A 5,758-nucleotide genomic window follows, 5' to 3' on the forward strand; every position below is an offset into this window, starting at 1 on the left:
GCATCTCTGAGGACCATAGCTTGGGATGGGTATGGCCTCATCTTCTCCAGGCACTGCCCCCTGTCTGCTCTGCACTTTGGTCTGTCTGCATTTAGTTTTGCTGCTTCTAACCACAAGATAGGATTTGTGTTGGTTTTTGTTTTGTTTTGTTTTTAATTGAGACTGGGTCTCACTGTGTAGCTTTGTCTGGCCCAGCGCTTGCTATGCAGACCAGGCTGGTCTCAAACTCAGACATTTGTCTGCCTCTCCCTCCTGAGTGCTGGCATTTAAGTTGTGTGCCACCACCTTCAGCTTAAAAAAAATAGATTTTTAAAGAGCCTCTCTGAGAGAGAATGGGATCTTGGTCCATACTGGAAAATGCCCACTAGGAAAGAACAGAAGCCGAATGCCGCTACCAGAGCACAGGAAGTTAACTCTGCAGACTTGTAGGCCAGCTGGAGACCACTGGGGACAGGTTTCTGACAGACAGACTCCGTAGCACCCAGACATCAGGCAGAGTCCTTGTCTACCCTCCCTCTCCCCCAATCCCTTTCTTTTCTTTCTTTCTCTGTCTGGGTTTGCTCCATGAGAGGTCCCAAGAGTTTAAGCTGGAGAAGCAAGAGACCCATCTCCTTTTTTTTTCTCTTTTTTTCCTTTTTTGTTCTTTTCTTTCTTTCTTTTTTTTTTCTTTCATAGTCAGAGGACAGAAGTTGAGCACACACAAACCCAAGTCTGTAATTAGCTGTCCCCTAGGGCCACCAGTCACGTTCCTGGGAACAAAGTTACATCCTCTCTCACTGGCCCTCAAACCATGCTGGGAGCTTCTAGAGACCTCACACTGCAGCTTCCCTAAGTGGTCCCGCTCTGTGCTGAAGGGACAGCAGAGAAGAACCACCTCAAAGTCCCCTTCAGCATAATAAAAAGCAAGCCCGAAGGCAGGCCGGATCAAGGGCACACCCAGCTTGCTGGTTCCACATGACTCAGCCTGCCCATCTGCTCAAAATCAGGGTCGGAGCATCTCCAACCCAGTGACCACTCACTCAGCTGCTGCCCCTGGAGGCAGCCAGAGACACCGTGTAGACACACATTGCCGAGCTCCCCCAATATTTACACAGACAAGTGTCAGTGGGATTTGGCCTGTAGGGAGCAGTTTATGGACCCCTGTTCTAATTTGTGAAACATGAATCGAGAAGGTGCCTAGCAGGAAGGAATGTAGAGAAAATGTAAAACGCCTCAGGGCTTAGCACAAAATCTGGCAGTCGGAAGTGTGATAAATGCTCGATGTTAACAGGGCGTGTCGGAAGTCTGGCCCAGCTGCTCCTGATAGGTCCTGTGCTCATGTGCTTGTAGAAGCTGGGACCCTCCTTCATCCATCTGGGCCACAGCATCTGTAGAGAAAGATGGAGGCCTGGATGGGTGTTGGGTCACCAAAGTCACATTCATTTTTTAAAAGTTCCTGAACACCTAACCTTATTGGGGGCGGAAGGAAATGGAGGAAACCCCGTAGGTTCCTTTAATGGCTCCTTGAACTCCTCCCTGGATTGTCTGTATGTCTTCATCTTTGCAACTCTGCCTCTCATTGGTTTCTCTTCTCACCTACTTCAGCTCTCTTCATAAAGCTTCTGGGTAGCTCGGTCTGCTGTGCAAGCCCAATAGGGTTCCATGCATGTCTCATTGATGTCTCTTCCGTGACCAAACACCTGAGAAAAAGAAGCATTTCTCTCACAGTTCCATCCTGCTGGGCTTCTGGCTACTGCGGTGGGAGCCAGTTATATTCCCACCTGTGATAGTCTGTATATGCTTGGGTCAGAGAGTGGCACTATCAGGAGGTATGGTCTTATAGGGGTAGGTGTGTCACTGTGGGTCTGGGTTTTAATACCCCAGTCCTAGCTGCCTGGGAGTGAGTATTCTGCTAGCAGCCTTGAGATGAAGATGTAGAACTCTCATCTCTGATGCACCATGCTTGCCTGGACTCTGCCATGCTCTTGCCTTGATGATGATAATGGACTGAATCTCTGACCTCTAAGCCAATTAAACGTCCTTATAAGACTTGCATTGGTCATGGTGTCTGTTCACAGCAGTAAAACCCTAACTAAGACACCACCAATTAGGAAACAGAGCATCAGATTCTATTGGACATAGCTAGTCTACAGAACCCACATTGACCCCATTCCAGTCCTCAGTGACCTACTTCTGCCTGCTACACCACACCTCTCCAGGGTTCTATGACCTCCCCAAACATTACTACCATCTGGGAATCTTGTGAGAGGTACGTCACATTCAAACCTTACCTGGCTCTGCTTCCCTGGTTAAGATGTTCAGTAGCTCTACACCTCCTGCAGCCTTCCTGGCTTCACCAGTCCTGGGCAGGAGGCTGTGTACCATAACCCCAGCTGGCTGCCCCTGTTGGGGACTGGGGTGAAGACAAAAGGAAGTCACATGCAGTGTTTTCTGTATAGCTGTTTCTCGAATTTGTAACTCATGTTGTTTTAGTTTTCGATTTCTACGTGCCAATCACTGTTAAACTGAGTGACTTGAAGCAATAAACATCTTTGCCTACAGTGTCTGTGCACGGGGAAATCCCAAGGAACTTAGCCAGAAGGCTCTGGCTCCAGGCTTAAGGCAAGATGCTGGCATCTGAAGGCTTGGATGGGTTGCCTCTCCCACAGGGCTCTTGGCAGGCAGTTCCAACCCTTGTGGCTGCTTGCTGGGGGCCTCAGCTCCTTGGCCTTGGATCATTCCATCCAGCTGCCTAAGTAACTTTATGCTGTCAGCTGGCTTCCCTCGAGAGGACTCAAGAAAGTGAGGGACATGCTTGGATGATTTGGGTAACCTGTCTTTGGAAGCCAAATATCGCACTTCTGCTAAACTCTCTTCAGTGGTAGAAAGGCTCACACAGCACAGCCCCCATTCCAGAGGAAAGGGACTAAGCCAGCTCTTAAAGAACATGTGCCCAAGAATCCACGGGCATATCTTAAAACCACCACTCACCCATAAGCTCCCTTCTCAGCCAGCACACTGGTGTATGGAGACACATAGCCATAAGAATCCACTGTGCTCTGTGGCTCTCACGATCATAAATAGTGTGGTTCTTCCCCAAGCTTCTCTCTGTCTGTAGAAAATGATAAGGGTCTGGGTGCTGTAACATACCTCTAACCTCAGCACTCAGCAATGGAGTCAGGAGGACCAGGAAGTTCAAGACCAGCCTCTGCTACATAGTGAACTTAGCCAGGAAACAAACAACAGAAAGCCATGAGCAATAAAAATGGCTGCACAGCAGAAGAATGGGGAGGGGAAGACAAAAGGAGGAAGAAGAAGGAGGAGAAGGAGAAGGGAGAGGAGGAGGAAAAGAAGGGAGAGGAGGAGGAAAAGGAGGGAGAGGAGGGGGAAGAGGAAGGAGAGGAAAAGGGAGAGGAGGAGAAGGAAAAGAAGGAGAGAGAAGGAAAGGAGGAGGAGGAAAAGAAGGGAGAGGAAGAGGAAAAGGAGGGAGAGGAGGGGGAAGAGAAAGGAGAGGAAAAGGGAGAGGAGGAGAAGGAAAGAAGGAGAGAGAGAGAAGGAGGAGGAGAGAGAAGGAAAGGAGGAGGAGGAGGAAGAGGAGGAGGAAGAGGAGGAAGGAGTGTGCCTGCAGAACAGCACTAGCACTGAAGGTTCTGATCTGAAGGTGCGACCAATTTTGGATTGTAAGTAGATGGAGGAATTCCACCCCTGGGCAGAGGCACTGCATTCTTACCAAACATGTGCACATGCTTTTCTTGAGTGTTTTTACAAAGACTCGAGAGTAATAATGACTCACACGACGTCTAGATGTTTAGGGAGTAAGGTCTTTCGAGTTGTCTGCAGAGTTCTGAGGTGCACAGGACTGTGTTCTTGGGAACCCTGGAACCAATCTCCCTGGATGCTCAGAGATCACATTGTACATTGGCTAAGGCTTCTACCAAAGGCTCCATCACTGGGATGTGACAGACTCTGTGGGTTGACCGAACCTCAAACGATGGAGTTTCCTCATGGTCATGAACTTCCTGTCTCTCTGCTGCTAGCCAAGACTGACAGCACAGCTGTAGCACATCCACAAAATCCAGTGTTTCTCGGCACATGACAACCTGAGCTAACAGCCTCCATGTGGCCTTCACTCCTTCTGCCATCCTGCCCTCTACAGGACCTGAGGGAAGAGGGCCATGATGAAGGCAGGGGGCCAGGCCTCTCTCTGGGAGGTCTCCCCATATGGACACTCATCTATTGTCACTCGGGATTCTCCTGACTCACTGGGGATTCTCCTGACTGTAGGGTCACCAACAATTGTCCAAGGGACATTGTGGGCTGGCAGTGCCTAGGCCCAGATATTCAGAGCCCTGAATTTCAAATCCGCCAAAGCTTCCTGCAGACCCACATTCCTTGTAACATTATGAAAGCCAGAAAGACATTTCAAATCCTCGCTGAGACAAATCACTGCCTGGCGTAGTGAGAGCGCCTGCCTGGCACGGCCCGTGTTTACAGAGTCACAGGAGGTAGGGCAGGGAGCAGAAAGCCTGCGTGCACTCCGTGGAGAGCATTGTGTTGCTATGAGCTGCAGGCACGTGGGAGCGATTAACATTTTTCTCCGAGCAGAGGGTAATTCTGTGGTTGGTACTTCTTGGCGCCTGGCAGCAATGAGTCAGGTTCCCCCTAGTGTCTGCAGCCTATTTCCTGGTCCCTGTGTCCTGTACCAGCCCACCAACTATTCTGAATCTGTGAATCTGGTTGCTGACCTTGGCCACCTGGAGATGCTATGGACCTGACCTTAGTGGTTGATGCTAGGTCCTATGTAGCTTCTAAGCTTGGATGCCTATCCCAGAGTCCGAGGCCTTTGCATGCTGCCTGGTCTGGGTTGGGTTTCCTAAACACTTCCTCCTGTGTCCTGCGTTTTACAGAAGGAAGGCTACAATAAAGCAGGAGCCTTGCCACCCTTGAGAAGCTCCTGAGAGGACTGGTAAAATTATCTCAGCTCAGAGAAAAGTAAAGGGGGAAGGGGGAGAAATCATGTTAAATACACTCGGAGTGAGGGGTGAGGTCTCTTTCCAAGTTTACTATTAGTGATAGTTCAGTACTAGCTGAGACGTGTCCCCAGTATTTAAAGCTTCAACATCAAGCACATGCTGTTTCTATAACATACCACAAGGGGCTTGCTTCTTCCCCAAGGGGCAGTTTTTGCTGTAATACCACAGAGAAAGGCGCTGGGGTATGAGCCTTTAATGGCTGCAGAAGAGATGGACCAAAGTCTTGAGATGAAGGGATCCCTACACTCGCGTTCTTCAGATGAGCGCCTACACCTGACCTGACCTCTAAAGTAGACCTTGGCAGAGTCCAGAGCCCAGGTAGGGTCTGAGCCCTAGTCTAGTCCAGCCTCTTTCATTAGAGAGGGAGTGATGGGCAGTGTGACCGTTAGTGTTACATTAACTATGCAGACCACTGGCAGTTAATGTGACCTAAGGGAAGCGAAGAAGCTGGCCAACCCTTATTTCTTAATGTGTATGAGGAGCTGTCTTAGGGAGCGATTAACCCTGGAATTAATAGGCTGAAAATAATGTCTATCCTTACCAGTGTGAGTTGGCTCCATCCAATCCTGTGTGGACCTAAGGCGGACAGAGTCTCAAAAAGGGTGTGGTGGCTAGTGGCAATTGTCAACTGGACAGACTCTAAAATCATCTGAGAAAAGGGCCAATGGGCATACCTGTGGGGGATTATCCCGATTGTATTAATTGAAGTGGGAAGACCCGCCCACTGTGGGTGGTGCCATTCTCTG

The 5,758-nt window shown here is 49.5% G+C and overlaps 1 long non-coding RNA gene across 2 annotated transcripts; it reads right to left on the reverse strand.

Annotated features, from left to right (window-relative positions):
- Positions 1 to 1,105: 1,105 nt before the first annotated feature.
- On the reverse strand, positions 1,106 to 3,701 carry LOC120094743 (uncharacterized). 2 transcript variants are annotated; one of them, XR_015629222.1, is made up of 4 exons: positions 3,130 to 3,701; positions 2,271 to 2,392; positions 1,449 to 1,679; positions 1,106 to 1,367 (listed from the first exon to the last, which is right to left on the reverse strand). It is a non-coding gene; the product is annotated as an uncharacterized LOC120094743 (long non-coding RNA). The 2 variants fall into 2 exon arrangements; XR_015629223.1 differs by having other exon boundaries at positions 1,576 to 1,679; positions 3,130 to 3,636.
- Positions 3,702 to 5,758: the final 2,057 nt, after the last annotated feature.

Source organism: Rattus norvegicus, chromosome 9 (assembly GCF_021556685.1).
Source record: "Rattus norvegicus strain SHRSP/BbbUtx chromosome 9, alternate assembly SHRSP_T2T, whole genome shotgun sequence".
In the NCBI taxonomy this organism is placed as follows: domain Eukaryota; kingdom Metazoa; phylum Chordata; class Mammalia; order Rodentia; family Muridae; genus Rattus; species Rattus norvegicus.